General features: G+C 36.7%; 1 protein-coding gene across 1 annotated transcript in view; it reads left to right on the top strand.

Moving 5' to 3' along the window:
- The first annotated feature begins 11810 nt into the window (after nt 1-11810).
- LOC150081400 (serine-protein kinase ATM-like) overlaps nt 11811-19869 on the top strand; it is a 313728-nt gene continuing 305669 nt past the window's right edge. The window contains exon 1 of the mRNA XM_090380190.1: nt 11811-11868. The gene's annotated coding sequence lies outside the window, so the exon portion shown is untranslated. The remainder of the gene's footprint in view (nt 11869-19869) is intronic.

The following is a 19869-nucleotide window of genomic DNA, read 5'->3' as shown; positions in this document are numbered from 1 at the left end:
TATGAAGTTTTCTGACAGTCTGCAAGAGTATCTCATGGCAACTTGTCAATGATATATAGGAATTTTTCTAGAAAGGATAAGGACGTGATTATCCCCTTCTTGTTTGAAAGGCTGAAGTTCTGCAAGTTGCGGCAAGTCTGCAAGTTAGGCTGAGACTAAGCACCTGTGAGGTTATCTGATTGAGGTACATAAGGCCTTGAATTGTTTGAGTAGGCTCAGTGCTGACGGGATACTTCCACATGCTCAGACTAAGAACCTGATGGGGCATAGATTCAAATTGAGGAAAGACAGTTGTAGAATAAATGTGCGGAAGTTTGCCTTTAGCCAACGGGTAGTTGATTGCTGGAACAGACTTCCATCTATTGTTGTGGAAGTTGATAGCTTAAATAAATTTAAGGCTGAACTAGACAAACATTTGGAGTGACAGGATGGGTGAAATGGGAAGGGATTTTTTTTTGGCTGATGTGGTATAAGCTTGCTTTCTTGCATCATATGTCTCAACTAATGCTAATAAGCCAATGGACAGGCCACACCTTGAGTACTATATACAGGTCTGGAGGCCTCATTTTAGGAAGGATGTAGAGTTGCTAGAATGAGTACAGAGAAGGGCAACAAGATTAGTGAATGGAACAAACGGTTGCTCTTATGAAGAAAGGGTTAAGTTTTGCAAATTACAGTGTCTGGAGACTAGGCACCTACGAGGTGTTCTGATTGAGGTGTATAAAGCCTTGAATGGTTTGAGCATACTCAATGCTGATGGGATTCTTGCTCAGAATAATCGCCTGAGAGGGCATAAATTCAAATTGAGGAAAGATAGGTGTAGGATAGATGTGTGGAAGTTTGCCTTTAGCCAGCGGGTGGTTGATTGCTGGAACAAACTTCCATCTGCAGTTGTAGAAGTTGATAGCTTAAATAGAATCAAGGCAGAACTTGACAAACATTTGGAGTGAGTGGATGGGTGAAATAAGGGTTTTTTTTTTTTTATGGCTGATGCTATATAAGCTTGCTTTCTTGCATTGTGTGCCTTTGCTAATGCTAATGGTTTATTCTACAAGACAATTGTAGAATAAATGTGCGGAAGTTTGCCTTTAGCCAGCTGGTAGTAAAATTTGAGACTGAACTAGATAAACATTTGGAGTGACTGGATGGGTGAAGTGGGAAGTTTTTTTTTTTTTTTGGCTGATGGTATATAAGCTTGCTTTTTTGCATCATATGCCTCAGCTAATGCTAATCACTAATTATTATTATTATTATTAGCCATATGGTGCAAGGAAGCCTGAGGCTTATGCTGCACCAGCCAAAAAAAAAAAAAAAAAAAAAATTCCTGAGCTACCCTGAGAGAGAGATAGAAGTAGAAAGGAATCGCCAAGAATGATGATATCCAGCTCAGGACCCTGGGTTTGCCAATCCCATACTCGCCAGATGTGAGCCCCTGGTTATGGCATAAATGTAAATAAACAGTGTGAGCTAAGCATTAAGAAACATTTATACGTATCTCATGACTAGAAGTTACATTTATTCCAAATGATCCTTGTAACCTGTGACATAGCTTTTAAAAAAAGTCCTAAGGAACATTGATTTTTCCATTTTTGTGATATGAATAGTTAAGTGGTCAGCAGGAAAAAGAGTTATTGACCCAGTGTATCAATTTTTTATTTAACATTATGGCAGTTCATGCATTAGAATAGTACTTAACTGCATCTTTGTTAAAGTCTGAATAAAACTATTCATAAGTTGGGCTTGGAATGGAATGGAACCCTGTTCTGGGTCAACCCGTACATTAGTAATAATATGTACTTACTTGGTCAATAAAAATAAGATATTTTTTGACAAGTATCCATTTCGGAAAATTTTCCTTTCAACCTCTGTTCTTAAGAAACCATAAAATATTGAAACTTGTAAAAAAAAAAAAATTAATTTTAATGCTTAATTTGGAACCTTTGACATTAAGAATACCACTATAAAGATTTTAATTAAAACATAGAGCAGCTATGAGACTGCACAGATTTTGCCGATAAGAGACTACTTCAATACTTAACTAAGAGTTTTTTTTTTTTTGATAATCTTTATTCAGGAAGTGGTTACCAGTTATATTGTGCTTCTGAGAAGGGGGAGGACAAAAAAAAATGAACAAGTGAATAAGAATATACTGAAATTGTGGAAACTTAAATGGTGGTACTGAAATATGCGTACTGAAACCTCTATGGTTTCAGTACGCATATTGATAACTGGATAATAATAGTTTATTTATGGAGAACGGGTAATCTGTTGGGGTTTATTCTTTGACAGGGGGAAGGGTATTTTTCTGAAATGAGCTAGGAATTCACTGGCATCATATATTTCAAAAAATGGATGTGCAATGTTGTTGAAGATGAAAAGGAATCATGTTTCCTGCCCAATTTATGTAAATTGAATAGCAACAATAGCTGAGAATAAGATAGACTAGGTTGTCAATTACTAAAATTATGGGGACATTCAAGATTGGGATGGAAAATATTATAGTTTGCATGTAGAGGAAAACACAACCTGGATATCTGTATTTTTAATGATATCCATAGTAATCAATGTTAGATGTCCATTTCTTACATGTCATTCATGGTCTTAGAGTAGAATAATCAATCTCAGTATTATTAAAATTTGGCTAATTAAGTTTCCATAATTTTGTTTTATCTAATGTTCATTTATTTTTCCCTCCATTCTTTCCCTAACAGCAGCACAGCACTATATAATCATTTTCTGCCTTTTCACCAGTATTGCATCATGTATGAAGTTTAGCATTAGTAGTGGCACATTAGCAGAGGCATATAATGCAAAGAAGCAAGCTTATACAGCAACAACCAAAAAAAAAAAAAAAAACCCTTTCCATTTCACCATCCATTCACTCAAAAAGTTTGTCGAGTTCTGCCTTGAATTTATTTAAGCTGTCAACTTCCCCAACAGATGGAAGTTTATATCATCAAAGTTTCTTGCGACAGCTGACTAACTGGTTAAAATAAGTTTATTAAAATAAAAATGATATATACATAAGATAAAACAGAAATAAAATAAGATAAAAGTGTTAAAATACAACAAGATAAAAGGGTTAAAATATATAAAATAAAAGCGTTAAAACACATAGATAGTAGCTTTCGAAGCGAAGTGCCTCTTCATCAGCTTCCAGAGCAGATGAAGAGGCACTTCGCTTCGAAAGCAACTATAATAGCCTAGACACTGTAATTTCCAAAATTTAAGCCTTTCTTTGTAAGAGGAACCCTTTGTTCAATTCAGTAATCTTGTTGCCCTTCTTTATCCCTTGATCCATCAGCTCTACATCCTTCCTAAAAAGCACATGCTTCTTGATTAGACTGAGGTTCGAGCTCGTCACCACCAAATACGGAGGATGCGGAAAGGTCAGGGAATGACCACCGCATATCCCGGAGCAATATGGCCTTAGTTGCTAATGCTCCTAAAAACCAAAAACAACAACAACAACAACATCCTTCCTAAAATGACACAACCAGACATGTATACAGTACTCAAGGTGTGGCCTGACCATTGGCTTATGCAGGGGGATAATCACCTCCTTATCCCTTCTAGAAAAATTCCTAAATATCATTGACAAGACACTGTGAGCTACCAGACCATCTGCACTGTTCAGAAAACTTCATATCTGACTGCACAATTACCCCTAAGTACTTTTCATTTTCTACCACCCTGAGTGTAGTACTGCACAGTTGATACGTTTCTCTGGGGGTTACTGCTACCCATATGGAGTACTTAACGTTTGTCAATGTTAAACTTCAGTTGCCACCTCAGCCCATCTGCTCAACTTTTCTACAACCTGTTGCAGTAGCTTACTGTCATTAACAAACGTTCCAACCTTCTTATTTTCTGCAAACTTGGAATTAAGCCTGATATACCTTCATCAATATCATTAATAAATATAGAAAACAACAATGGACCCAATACTGAACCCTGGGGAACTCCACTAATAACATTAGTCCACGAAAAGCAGTGTCCGTTGATTAGCACTCTCGGTCTTCTCCCACTCAACCATCGCTTTATCCGTAGCAGTAATTTGCCCCCAATGCCACACTGCTCCAATATGTACAGCAGTTTTCCAGGGGCAACAGTATCAAAAGCCTTCCTAAGATCCAAATATATGATAACAAAATTATTCTTCGCATCCATTTCCTTTGTGACCACATCATAGTATATCCAATCAAATTGGTCAGACAAGAGTTCCCCTTAAGAAACTCGTGCTGCCTGAACTATAACTGAAGTCTTGTGTAGATGATCCTGCAATGCTTCTTTAACCAGTGCCTCCATTAATTTCCCTGGAACTGAAGTTAAACTAACAGGTCTGTAATTATCTGTCTCTCTTTTTGATCCTCCTTTGTGGATTGGGGTCACATTTGCACATCTCCAGTCCATGGGTACCTCCCCTGAGTCCAGGGAAGCTCTCATTATTATGGTTAAGGGATTGCTTACTTCTTTTGCCGCCTCCTTTAATATAACTGGATAGATTCCATCCACCCCAGGTGCCTTTCTTGTGTTTATCTTCAACAATTTCTCCTTCACTTTACTCCCTGTTATTACAAAATTATCTAGCTTACTGCCAGAGTTGAATACACCTCTGGCATTCCCCTCCCTGAATAACTTCTCATGTGTGAATGTCGATGCAAAATATTCATTTAGTTTGTTAGCTACCTGAGCAGGATCATCAACAGTTGAACCATCGATATCAAGTGGACCAATCTGATTCATCCCCTTCCTTCTGGCATTTACATAAGTAAAGAACTCTTTGCTGTTTTTCTTTGCATCCTTTGCCAAAGATTTCTCGTCATCTGCCTTCGCATGCCTAACCTCCTTTGTAACTTGGTTACAGACCAGCTTATATCTATCATAGGCTTCTGTGTCACATGTTAATTTATATGTATCCGATGCATTTTTCTTCTCTGTTACATATCTGATTAGTACATCTGACATCCATTTAGGCCTAAATCTGGAACAATATTTCTTTGTTGGTATGAAAAGCCTAATAGCTTCCAAGATTAATTCTTTGAATGCTTCCCATTTTGAATTTGCTGTTGGTAATATCATCGGTTGGTTCCACCGTATAGAATTTAAATACTGTCTCAGACCATCGTAGTCACCTTTACGAAAGCAAAAACCCTTCCCTTTACCCTTGATGGTAGTTACCTCTTTGAGTAAATCCCACTTCAGCACACTGTGATCACTGCCACCTAGTGGTTCCTTTATCTGCAGGTTCTTGATGCATGAAGAATCACTACTGATAATCAGATCAAGAGTATTACTCCTTCTAGTTGCCTCCTGAACATGCTGCTGTAGAAAACAATCATTCAATAAATCCACAAATGCCTTGCTAGTGTGTGAGTGACCTACCCACAAATTTCAGTTGACATCCGGGAAATTAAAATTCTCCATTATAAGACACTCTAATTTACTGGCCCACTCTATTTCTCTGCACAATTGCTCAGTATACTCATCAGATTCATTAGGCCTATAACACACACCTAATCTCATTTTTCCTTTCCCAGTGCTTATGTCACACCAAACAGACTCAACGTTGCATTGCCCACCCACATCAACTGGATGCACTTCCTTACATTTTATGTGTTTCTTAAATAACAGCATAACCCCTCCTCCCTTCCTGTCTTGTCTATCCTTTCTGTACACATTGTACTCCACAAATTCCAGTTCTGCACTGCTTATGTCTGTGTGACACCATGTCTCTGATATCCCAACAATATCTGCCTTTGATGTCTTGACTAGCACTTCAAGCTCATCGAGCTTGAAGTAGTAGTAGTGGCATGTGATGCAAGAAAGCTAGTGTATGAGCTTATGCAGCATCAGCCAAAAAAAAAAAAAAAAAAAATCACACTATTCCCTCCAAATGCCTGTCCAGTTCCTCCTTAAATTTATTTAACCTATCAACTTCCAAAACGACAGATGGGAGTTTGTTCCAGTAATTAAAGTCAAATTTCTGCACATCTATTCTACATCTGTCTTTTCTTAATTTGTATTTATGCCCCCTTAGGTTCGCAACCTGAAGAAGTGGAAGGATCCCATCAGAATTCAGCTTGCTCAACCCATTCAAGGCCTTATACACCTCAATCAGATCACCGCGCAGGTGCATAGTCTCCAGCCACTGAATTTGCAGAACTTAAGCCTCTCTTGGTAAGAGGATCCTTCATTCCCCTCACCAATCTTGTTGCCCTTCTCTGTACACGCTCAAGTAAATCTGCCTCCAGACCTGTACGCAGTACTCAAGGCGTGGCCTGACCATTGGCTTATACAGAGGGATAATCACCTCCTTCTCCCTGCTAGAAAAATTCCTATATATCATTGACAAAACCCCATGACCTTCCCTGGCAGCCTGTCTGCATTGTTCAGAAAACTTCATATCTGACTGCACAATTACTCCCAGGTCTTTTTCATTTTCTACCTTCTTAAGTGTAGTACCACACAGTTGGTACGTTTCTGTGTGGCTATTTCTACCCATATGCAGTACTTTGCATTTTTCAAGGTTAAACTTCAGTTGCCACTTCTTAGCCCCACAGTCTGCCCAAATTATCTAGATCCTGTTGCAGTAGCACACTGCCATTACTGTCATTAACAACCCTGCCAACCTTTGTATCATCTGCAAACTTCGACACTAAGATTGATATACCTTCATCAATATCATTGATAAATATACAAAACAACAGTGGAGCCAACACCGAACCCTGTGGGACTCCACTAATAACATTTGTCCACGAAGAGCAGCACCCATTGATTACCACCCTCTGTCTTCTCCTTACTTAACCATCCTTTTATCCATTGTAGCAAATTACCCTTAATACCATTCTGATCCAATTTGTACAATAGTCTTCTATGCGCAACAGTGTCAAAAGATTTCCTGAAATCCAAATATATGATATCAAAATTATTTTTTGCATCCAGTTCCTTTGTAACCACATCTTAATAACCAATCAGATTTGTCAGACAAGACTTTCCCTTAACAAACCCATGCTGTGTCTGAATGATTGCTGCTGTCTTGTCTAGATGATCCTGCAATGCATCTTTAACTAGTGACTCCATTATTTTTCCCAGAACAGAAGTTAAACTAACTGGTCTGTAATTACTCGTGTCACCCTTCGGATCCCCCTTTGTGAATTGGGGATACATTTGCACATCTCCAGTCTGTGGGGACCTCCCCTGAGTCCAAGGATGCTCTCATAATTATGGCTAAGGGTTTACTTACTTCCTTTGCTGCCTCCTTTAATATAACTGGATAGATCCCATCCACCCCAGGTGCCTTTCTTATGTTTAACTTCAACAATTTCTCCTCCACTTTGCTCTCAGTTATTACAAAATCATTAAGCACACTGCTACAATTTGATAACCTTCTGCCATTTTCAAACCTTAATAACTCCTCATGTGTGAATGTAGATGCAACATACTCATTCAGTTTGTTTGCTATCTGAGCAGGATCATCAACAGTCGAACCATCGATATCAAGTGGACCAATCAGATTCATCTCCTTCCTTTTAGAGTTTATATAAGTAAAGAAATCCTTGCCGTTTTTCTTAGTCTTTTGCCAAAGATTTCTCGTAATCTGCCTTCGCCTGCCTAACCTCCTTTGTGATCTGATTACAGACTAGCTTATATCTGCCATAGGCTTCTGAGTCGCTTGATAATTTATATGCATCCCATGCATTTTTCTTCTCTGTCACGAGTCTCATTAGTTCATTTGATAACCATTTAGGCCTAAACCTTGAACAATATTTCTTAATAGGTATGAAACTTTTAGTAGCATCCACGATTAATTCCACGATTAATTCCTTTCCACTTAGAATTTACTGTTGGTAACGTCGTCAGTTGATCCCACTGTACAGAATTTAAAAACTGTCTGAGTAAATCCCACATCAGTACACTGTGATCACTGCCACCTAGTGGTTCCTTTACCTGCAAATTCTTAATACACGAATGATCACTGCTGATAACCAGATCAAGAGTATTACCCTCTCTGGTTGGCTCTCAAACATGCTGCTGCAGAAAACAATTAATAATAGAAAAGTTTATATTGGGTGCAAGCAAGTTATCTGCATGCTCTGAATGCTACTATGAACATAAATTATTGAGTAATGGAGATTTCAAAGGGGTTAGACATGATAATTCAGACCGAGAAAAGTTTGAAACCAAAGAAGCCAAAAAAGTAGGAATAATAGCTGCTGTAGTTGCAATTGGCAATATTCACCCCTTTTTAAAAGAGATTTCTTAAATTTTTAATAGAGAAACTGACAAACGTTTTTTGAAAATTATTGAGTTACTTTGGGGTAATTTAGTATCAGTGGAAACTGAGTTTATGTTGTTACTCCAAAACCACTCTGTGGTTTTAGAGTAACGCAAAATAGGAAACACCTTGTTAAAATATTTTTTAACAAGAGTGCTAAAAAGTAATAAAAGAATGGATTTTAACCCCTGTGCCACTAATGAGCTACAAGAAGCAGCAACTGAAGCTTCCATTGGCATTGGAAATATTCTTGAACTTAGCTTCTCAAATATCCATCACCATTTCCTTAAATGCCAGTCTCTCATTAGTTAGTTCTTCTGTAGGGTAAAGAAAACTTAGTTAACTTCAGTCCTGAAACTCAATCCTGTCTTATTTTTTGCAAAAAAACAAAAAAAAAGAGTGTTTCTTGCTCCAATGCTTATATTTGATGGCACTTAGATTTCTAGACAAGATCACATACCTCTATTGAAGCGACTTTGACTTTAATCTCTCTCTCTCTCTCTCTCTCTTTTCATAAACACATCACAAATATTGCTTCCTCTGCATCAAAAAATTGGGTTTTCTTTTCATGCTTGGTGTTTTTTTTTTCTAAAGAGTCACAGACTATACAAATCCCAAATCTGCCCTACTGTGGATTGTTCCACATCTGGGGTGATATCCCAAAACTATTGAAGTTCCTTGATTCACTCCAAAAGAGGGCAGTCAGGTTAATTAATGACCCATCTCATATGAAATCTCTCCACTTTCTGTTTCATTGACACACTGCTTCATGCGGTTTTCTACAGATTATTCCATAGGCCATATTATACTGAATTAGCCCACTAAATTCCTTCTCCCCATTCTCTTCCAAACACATGCTATAACGACTCAAGCATCCATTTACTGAACAACTCCAGATTTACAGAAACTAACTTTTCCCCATTTATCCTTTCTATTTCTGTTCTCTGGAACAACTTTCCATTTATTTCCCAAAAATTGTATCTACATCAATTCTTGTCTAATGTTATCAAGTATCTTCTGTCTTTTTAACCTTTAACCCATGCATAGTACCAAGTACTATAGGTTCCAATACCTTTCTTGTTTGGGGTTTTCATAAAAAAAAAAAAAAAAAAGGAAGAAAGAAAGAAAGAAAGAAAAAAAGCCTCCAAAATTGGAGATGAGCAATTGGAATGAGCTCCCTAATATACAGAAGCAGTGTTCCTTTAGTGGTCAAATGAGATTCCCCCACTCCCTTCCTCTTAAAAAAATAAAAGATAGAAACAGTATCATAGAATTTCAGGGGCATATTTCAATGGAGTTCAAATCAGATAAAATTTATATGCTTCACTTTGTCTGATTTTAGTCATGGGAGTTCTTTTTTTTTTTCTTACTGAAGATTGAGTCAACGCTTCAAGGTTGAATAGTTGACTCAATTTTTTAAATGTATGGTATCACCTAAAAAAGTAAATCGTGTACTCATTCGCTTCTTCTTTTAAAAATCTGAAACACCTGCCAGGTCAGCTATTTTTCTTAATGGCTTCTTATATTCAGTTACAAATTAAGGAAATTTTTGTTAAATTGGAAGATGGGCTGGAATTTACAAAAATGAGCATGAAAAATGTTATTAAAAGTGAATTACCAATGTGAATTCATTTTGAGCAACTCAAAGAATTAAAAGATTTTCACTGAATCTAAAAGAGTGGCCATATTTTGACATGCAAAAAGCAGTTAATAAATTTGTGGTCTAATTGAACTGCTGAACTCTTTTGTCCATTATAAAGTTATTGTAATTAAATATCTTTTATAAATGCATTTAAAAATTTCAAGATAAAATAATGATATTTGCTATTTATTTTTATTTTTCTGAATAATTGAAAGACAAAGTGAAAGAAATATACTTGAAAGGCATTTTGTACAGTTATTTTTATCTTACTTGAAATGAAAGTACTTGTTTATTATTATTATTATTATTATAGCTATATGGTGCAAGGAAGCCTGAGGCTTATGCTGCACCAGCCAAAAAAAAAAAAAAAAATTCCCCGAGTTACCCTGAGAGAGAGACAAGTAGAAGGGAATCACCAAGAAAGAGAAGAATGATGATATCCAGCTCAGGACCCTGGGTGTGCCAAGTGCATACTCACCAGATGTGAGCCCCTTGGTTTACCTGGTCACCTGTGTTTAGAATTTATTTATCACTAATAGAGTCTAAATATATGTTTTTCCTTTGCTTCTACTTCTTCACTTCGTCATCTTCTTCATAACTACAAAATTAAAAATAAGAAATTTATTAAAATTACTACAATATTAAAAATATCAAAATTAATATATTATTAATAAATTATTAAAAATCTCAAAATTAATATATTATTAATAAATTATTAAAAATATCAAAATTAATAATCTTTTTAATATTTTTACTTAAATTATTAATTTTATTCAAAACAAAGTTGTCAGTTACCTTAATTTTTAATATTCAACTTAACCAGTCCAAACAATGTTGTTGATTACTTTAATTTTAATCTTTGATTTAATTTTTAATGTTTAATGGTTTTTGATTTTGGTGATGGTGTAAAACAGCAGAATTACAAGTAAATGGTTTAACTTAGTATTAACTCTTAAAGATTTTGACAACTTTGTTTTATTTAGATTAAATTAAAGATTAAAAACTAAAATAATTGACAACTTTGTTAAAATTAAAGTTAAAGAATAAAATTAAAATTAATAATTTAAGTGAAAACATAATAAAGATAATTGTTAAACCATCTTATTTTTAATTTTACAGTACTGAAAAAGCAGAGGCAAAAACACCTGCAAAACATATGATTATTAGACTTTATTAATAATAAATAGATTACAAACTTTACACAGATAACTTGCATTCTTCAGGACAATGTACCATCACACAGGTCACACACACATTGCAGTGACTAAAATCATTAGCATTAGTAGAGGCATATGATGCTAGAAAGCAAGCGTATTCAGCATCAACCAAAAAAAAAACCCTCCCATTTCACCCCTCCATTCATTCCAAATGCCTGTCCAGCTTAGCATTAAATTTATTTAGGCTATCAACTTCTGCAACAAAAGATGGCGGAACAGATGGAAGTCTGTTCCACCAATCCATGGTGCATTATAGCCTTAGATGTTAATGCACCATAAAATCCTAAAAAAACCAACCAACCAACCAACTAAAATCATTGTTTTTGGCTTTGAATTGATTCCACTTCCTCAGATTTGATACCCATAGGCCTGATTTATGAAAAATTTTTTGAAAGGAATAAAATTTGATCATTGATTTTATTAGTGCTATTGAGATCTGGTGACTGATCCAAGATCAGATCTACAAATAAGGGATAACAGTACTGAAAGATTACCATAAAAAGTGTATTGATATTAGAGTAGATGATGTGTCAAAATAAATATTAATTTTTGTTATGCTACTGTCTTTCATGGTTAGGCCACAAACTTATCAAACACTCTTAAAAGAAACTATTTTGTAGCTTAAAAGCATTACAATCATTATTTTTTTTGTTTTATTTTTTTCAGAAACGATACTGTTTTTTTGTTTTTTAAGAAATGGAATTTACAACTTTAAAGTGAATTGATGTAAGGTGAGCAGACTTTTTGTTTTTTTGTAAACAAACTATTTGCTAAATTCATTTCCATTTAGTGAACATGATTGAATATTTTCTGCTTATAAAAAATGTAAAGTTAAAATCACATTTTTTTGTCATAATACTATACTACAGTAAAAATATCAGTAATAAAATTCATTGTTTTTCTTTATGGTTTTGCACAGTTAGAGGATCATGTATTCAGATACATGTGGTTAAATATATGTAAATAATTATATAGATAACCTTTCTTGTTCTTTCTTTTTTTTTTTTTTTGTCTTCTAAAAGGGCTTCAAAACTTTCATAGGCTTTTTTTTAAATGTTATCTATCAAGCACACATTCATTCATGAACACATTGCAAAAGAGAAGCTCTCATATTGGGTTCCTCCTATTATCCACTTCTGTGACATTCACAGTGCTCTTTCAGTAGCTCCACACATGTAGAAGTTCATAGCATTCAGCACAGTACATTCAGGTCTGTTGAATGTGTTGTACTTGCCTCTCTGTTCTTTCAAATCCATCAATGAAAATGACAGCTTCAATCTAAAGAGCCCTCATGTTCTTGATTATAATAGAGAAGAGAATTTAAGGAATCATGGGCAACAATACAACCAAAGGAGTAACATCACCATGCACAGGGAGGAAAGAGAGAGAGGTGCTATCTTTGCTTGTTTCACAACTTTTACTGCAAACTAATGAAGGTGGCTAGACCCACACTACAAACTGAGTCTCAGGCAGGAAAGAGCAGATTGGAGAGGAGAAACTGATCTCCAAAGAACCCAATAATTATAGGGGTCTCTGGAGATCGCCTTGGCAAGACCGTGATTAAACCAAACCTACAGCTTTTTTTTTTGGTATACAGTTCTTCCCAAGCTAAATACAAGATAGCTGCCAAACATCCAGCAGAACAATGCATCAACACCAGCCACTTTCACACAAACTCACTTCCACCTAACTGTGGTAGGGCATTCTTTCAATGGTTGAGTGGAAGTGAGGAAGTAATAGCAACAAAATAAGGACTAGGCAGTATGGAAGTCTTTCTTTGTGTATGTTTAGTATTTTTTTTTTTTTTTTTACCACATAAGATCTGAAGAGGAGATCATAACCTATGGTCCTATATTACCAAATTATTTTCTGAATTGTTAATTTATTAGTTATCAAAATCTAAATAAATCATTTTTTACAGCACACTGACATTATTTTTCATATAGTCTACTAGGCTTGAATGTAGAATGCCATTGGTTTCTCATATTAGAGCAGCATTCTTGCATTCTCCATCTTCTTCACAGATGAAAAACATAGTAGCATTCCATCATGTTGGTGTCAGCTTCTACCTTGGTGATGCTGTTTCAGACAGTGACAACGTGTGGGCTATGATAACTGTAGAGATGACAGTGTAAATCTAGTTTTTGAAATTATCTTAAATTGAATAGCATCATCAGAAGAGATGAATCCACTATTTATTTAAAACTAAAATTGTCATTGTGAAAGTTGTTTCAAGATTTATTGATCTCTCATCAGATGACAGACGGCCTGTTAGCAGACATTGCATTTTCTCTCTTCTGGGATACTCTGGTCATTCTGGTGACAAAGCATGAAAAAGAACACTTGTCAGATAATATCTACAGAAAGCAATTAACACATATACCCTGATATTACTGATGTTTTTTTTTTTTTTTTTATGAAAACCCCAAACACGAGAGGTATTAAAACCTATAGTGCTTAGTACCATGCTTGGGTTGGAGGTTGAGAAGACGAAAGGAGATATTTGTTGACATTAGACTTGAACTTCTGTAGACTGTAATTTACAGAAAATACGTATGAAGGAAGGTTGTTCCAGAAAACGGCAGTTGAATAAATAAACGAGGAAGATGAAAAGTTGGTTCTGTGAGTTTGAAGTTGGACAGTAAATGGATGTTGGCTGGTGGCGGCACGTGTTCGGACTGTTTTGAAAGAGAGAGCGGGAATTATAGAAGCCAATTAAGAAGAACAGTGCCCATGGAAATAACTGTAGAAAATGCATGCAGCAGAAACAGTACATCTATGAGACAGAGAGTGGAGAGCTGTTAGAGAGGAGTCATTAGTTAACCTAACTGCCCTCTTCTGAATGGAATCTAGAAGCCTGAGAGAGGTTTTGGAGGCACCACCCCAGATGTGGGAACAATATTCCATGGCAGGGTGGATTTGTGATTTATACAGAGTGAGCAGCTGTTTGGAAGAAAAGTAATGCCCAGAGCGAAAGAGAAAACCAAGTTTTTTAGATGCAGAGGAAGCAATATTTGTAATGTGCTTGTGCCAAAAGAGATTAGAAGTCAGAGTAATCCCCAAAAGAGATATATCATTTTGCCTAGAAATTGAAGTGTCACCAAAGATAAGTATAGGAGCAGAAGAATCCATTTTTTGCAAGTTATAAGACAAGACTGAGTTTTAGAAGGATTGAAATCAACTAAGTTGTCTTTGCCCCACTGGAGAATTATCTGGAGATTGGCATTTAAGGAATTGGTAGCAGATATTCGAGAAGTTGAAGCTGATTGAGGTTTCTCAAAATGGAAAGTGGAATGCAATGTGATATCATCGGCAAAACTATGGATATGATTTCCTGTCAATGGAAGAAGGTCATTAATGTACAAGAGGAAAAAAAAGTGGGGGAAAGAACTGAACCTTAGGGGACACCAGCATTAGTGGAGAAGTTAGAAGACAGAGCACCATCTACCATCACCCTTAGTAAGCGATAAGAGAGAAAACTGGATAACCAATTACAAAAAACAGTTGGCAAACCATAAGATGTAAGCTTGTTTAGAAGACCTTTAACCTTTATGCCAAACACGATCGAAAGCCTTTGAGATGTCAAGAGCAACTGCTTGTGTTTCACCAAACTTTTCCATTGAATTAGTCCATAAATGGGTATATGGACTAATGTCACCAGAATATCACGAGTGGATCGACACCAATGGAATCCATACTGGCGATCGTTGATCAGACGGAAGGTTTCTAGGTAGTTTAAAAGTTGGCGGTTAATTGATTTCTCCATTACTTTAGAAAGAGTAGAAGTAATTGCAATGGGATGATAATTGGATGGGAGGGATTTGTCACCCTTTTTAGGAACTGGCTGGATATGAACAAATTTCCAAGCAGAAGGAAAAACACCTTTGGAATAAGAAAGTGAAAAAAGGCAGCAAAGAACAGGAGAAAGTTTAAGGTGTCTCTGTAGCCAGGTGGGCAGGTGCAGAAGTGCGTAGCACACGCTTCTTGATTAGACCAGGGTTTGAGCCCGTGACCACCAAATACGGAGGATGCGGAAAGGTCAGGGAATGACCACCACATATCCCCGGACCAATATGGCCTTACTTGTTAATGCTCCTAAAAACCAAATAACGCCTTGAGTACTGTGTACAGGTCTGGAGGCTTCATTTTAGGAAGGATGTCGATTATTTGCTTGAGCATGTACAGAGAAGGGCAACAAGATTGGTGAGGGGAATGAAGGGATCCTCTTACAAAGAGAGGCTTAAGTTCTGCAAATTGCAGTGGCTGGAGACTAGGCACCTGTGAGGTGAACTGATTGAGGTGTATAAAGCCTTGAATGGGTTGAGCCCGCTGAATTCTGATGGGATCCTTCCACTTGTTCAGATTATGAACCTAAAGGGGCATAAATTCAAATTAAAAAAAGACAGATGTAGAATAGATGTGCGGAAATTTGCCTTTAGCCAGCGGGTGGTTAATTGCTGGAACAAACTTCCCACGTCGTTGTGGAAGTTGATAGGTTGGATAAATTTAAGCAGGAACTGGACAGGCATTTGGAGGGAATGGCGTGATGTTTTTTTTTTTTTTTTTTGGCTGATGCTGCATAAGCTCATACAGTTGCTTTCTTGCATCACATGCCACTACTACTACTACAAACAAACAAACAAACAAGGAGTAAGTTCAGGAGCACAGGTTTTGAGAACAAGTGGAGAAATACCATCAGGACCTGGAGCTTTCTTAGCATCAAGATTCGTCAAAATCCTTCTGACATCCTGTTGACGGAAGACCACAGGAGGCATTGAATAGTGTGTTAGGAATGGTGGGAGGTGTTTTACCAAGATCATTAATACATGAGTTGGGAGAAAAACAGGATGCTAGCAGGTCAGCTTTATCCTTGGCTGAAGTGACAACAGAACCATTTGGTTTTGACTGAGGTGGGAGCAGAGATAGGCAAAAGTTGCGGCCAATAGCTTTGGCAAGAGACCAGAATGCTCGGTTACCATTAGGGCAAGAAGCAAGTTTTCTACTCTTAGACTGTTCGAAATCTAGTTTGGATTGATTAATAGCTACTTTACAGTTGTTGCGAGCTTTGGGATAGGCAGAAAATGAAACTGAAGAATTGGAAACAAGCAAATTAGGATATGCAATTCTTCTCTTGAACAGTCTTAGCACATTTATTGGAAAACCAAGGTTTAGATAAAGGACAATATTTTAAAGTGGAGTGTGGAATAAAGGATTCCATTCCTACAAGAATAATTTCACTGACACAATCTGAGCAAACGTTGACATCAGAAGTTTTGAAACAGTAATCCGACTAAGGAAAAGAAGAAAAGAAATCTTGCAGGTCATCCCATTTTACATTCTTGTAATGCCAAACAATACAAGGTTGGAAATATCCATGAGATAAAGGCTCCATTGGAGGAGACAATCACCAAGTTGTGATCTGAGGTGCCTAAAGGACCATTCACTTCGACTGTGTACTTAGAAGGGTTGTTTGTGGGAAAAAGATCAAGCGTATTGGTTGTATGGTTAGGATTATCCTGTATTCTTGTAGGTAAATGAACAATCTGTGCAAGGTCATTAATAATTGCAAAACCTCAGCATCTCAACCAGCTGGGTTGTTGTGACTAGAAAATGGAAGCCAGTTGGAGTTGTGAACATTAAAATCACCAAGGAAAATTACCTCACTGTTAGGAAAGTTGGACTGGTGAAAGTCAAGTTGCAAAGAGAGGAAGTCAAAGAGCTCGAAATGATTAGTGGAGTTGGGAGAAAAGTAGAGACAACAGATGAATTTCACACAATGAGGTAGAGAGATTTTAAGACAGAGAAGATCAAAAGAGGAGATTCCAAATTACCAAGTCTCTGACACTGAAAATCGGAATGGACATATACACAAGTACCACCATTGAGGTGAAAGGAATCATACAGCGAATAATTTGGGCAACTGAGATGAGCAGTAGTTGAATCAACTGATAACAGATTCTCTCAGAAAAAGTACATGGGGTTTGACAGACTGGAAATGGACATCGTTGAGATTAGAATTGAGACCACATATATTTGTGAAATGAACTAGGAAATGTTTGGGAGGTTTAGATCTTTTCTCAGTTAAGCTTACTCTATTAGTTTGACAATTTATGGTGTATTCAATAGTAAGAAAAAGTGTGTGTGGGGGGGGGGGGAATGCTGTATGAAGTAATGAAATTTTTGGATATGGCATACACATGGTAAGAATATACTCAGATCCTTGACATAACGTGGCCTCGACAATGCCCCCCCCCCCCGCCCCGTATACACACTACTCAGACTTCCTCCAGTCACTATCTGGCAAAGTAGAGGTAACAGGATTATATACTAGCTGATCTGGAAGCCTCCTAATGAGTTACCAATATGTTCGGTCTGGTGTATTAACTAGTGGCCGGCCTACGAACACCGTTTTAGAACTGTACCCTCGAAATGTAAGGAAGATTGGATCTCGCCATGATGTTCATCGTAACCTCAAAAGTTATCAGTGCTAAAGTGGAGTACCAGCTTTAAAGTGGAGTGTAGAATAAAGGATTCCATTCCTACAAGAATAATTTCACTGATACGATCTGAGCAAACATTGATATACTGCATGATGGAAGAGATGGGGAAGGATTGACCGGAACTTAGCTCTGGAGACTAAACATGGGTTCCACCACTTCAAGCCTCCAATAAGCAAAGTGGTGGCATTGCACCGGTTGAAGAGAGTCATCTTCCACCTAGTATTGCCTGGTAACACAGAGGGGCGGCTTTCCTCCATGTGGTGTGGGCGCCACACCTCGGCCCCTGCTTACATTGGTTCACACCTGGGTGGTCACCCACAGTGTGCTTGTGCATGCATGGAGGTTATACCCAGGATTACTAATAGTCTCACCATCAAGAAGGTGCAAACAGAGGATTTGGCTGTCACAGACCATCCAGACTTTGCCAAAATTGGGTCCACTTGACTTGAATGTCTCCCGAATATCAGCGTTTTTGACTGATGTATATGATAAACCAGATCAGCATTCCAGCAGCTATTCCAAGACCTAGTCCAAGGCCTAAAGTCGACCTATAATATAGAACGTAGAGCACAGTAATGCATTTGTCATGTTATTTCAATACCTTGAAATACAACACTTCAGTCTTTGCTGCAATGAGCCAACATAGCCTACTGTTAGGAGTTATGTGCACTTCCAGTTAGAGGTGTGTGTTTAATTAAAAAGTTTTTTCCACACACCACTCAGGCTGCTCATTTAGGCTCAATGTTATGACCCTTTGGCATAGGTTTGTCATCTGTTGTCTTGCAACAGCTGTCACAGTGGCTGTTTGAATTTTAAATAAATAATGGAGTCACATCTTTTGGTGATGCTGTTTAATTTAAAACAATATTAGATACCAGGTTGACTTATGAATAATGCTTTGTCCACACCATGTCACCAGAAGAACCATGGTTTCCCCAAGACAGAAAATAGAACACAGTGATATGCACTATTATCAAATCAAATCAAATAAAACCATATCATATTTTAGGATGTACATATACAATCTTTGGCAAATTAAAAACTCCAATGCTGAAGCTGGATCAGAATACATCTTTTTGTAAAATTTGCATCGTGGTAATTGTCACGGACGAAGGGTAAAACTGAGGTAAATATCTTAGGATGAATTCCTTATTACTGGAGGCAGGGCAAGTGCAAGGAATGAAGAATCATGATGCAAATATTTGAGATTCTGCATATTTAAATGTTTGATGTGATGATGAACAGTAATAGAGTTAGTGTAAATGGGCAATACAAGTACAACCAATTTTCATTTTTAACAATCTCTGAAATTAATAATATTAAAAATTTTTCTTGGGAATCAAAAGTAGTGGCATTGTTAAAATCAAAATTATGTCTTGTTACAACTGCACAATTAGTATTTTCAGGTTCATTAGCATTTTTTAATGACATTAAAATAAATTAATTAAATATAAATATAATTAAATATAAATTAATTAAATATAATCACTTATTTTAACTTGTTGACAAGTACTTACTATAGCATCCTTATTTTAGACTGAATCTTTTGTCACAACCATCTAAATTTGAAAATTAACTAACTTTGATAAGTGGTAACTTTGATAACTTTGATTGGTGGCCACCTTAGAATAACTGGTTAATAATTTAATTACCTTTAACCCTTTACCAGGTATACCAAATTTCTAACAAGCTGATATTAGCATTAGCATTAATAGAGGCATATGATGCAAGAAAATAAGCTGATATAGGATCGGCGAAAAAGGAAAGCACAGTTCCATTTCACCCCTCCATTCACTCCCAAGGTCTGTTGAGTTCTTCCTTGAATTTATTTAAGTATCAACTTCCACAACAACAGATGGAAATCTGTTTCAGCAATCAACGATCCACTGGCTAAAGGTAAACTTCCACACATCTGTTCTACAATCGTCTTTGCTCAATTTAAGTTTATGCCCCCTCAGGTTCGTAATCTGAGCAAAAGGAAGAATCCCATCAGCATTGAGACTGCTGAAACCTTTCACACCGTTATACACCTTATCTGATTACTGTCCTTGTTTTTAGCTACTTATAAATATTGACATAGCAATGTATTTTTAACTTGTATTTAATCATTGGACTTCGTGCATTATAGCCTTAACTGCTCATATGCCATAAAAAACCAAAACTAAACCAAAAAATCTGATTCCTTCACAGGTGCCTAGTCTTCAGATGCTGCAGTTTGCAGAACTTAAGCCT

Source organism: Mastigoproctus giganteus, chromosome 8 (assembly GCF_048544385.1).
Source record: "Mastigoproctus giganteus isolate SK-2022 chromosome 8, ASM4854438v1, whole genome shotgun sequence".
Taxonomy (NCBI): domain Eukaryota; kingdom Metazoa; phylum Arthropoda; class Arachnida; order Uropygi; family Thelyphonidae; genus Mastigoproctus; species Mastigoproctus giganteus.
This window is presented reverse-complemented; position numbering and strand designations above follow the sequence as displayed.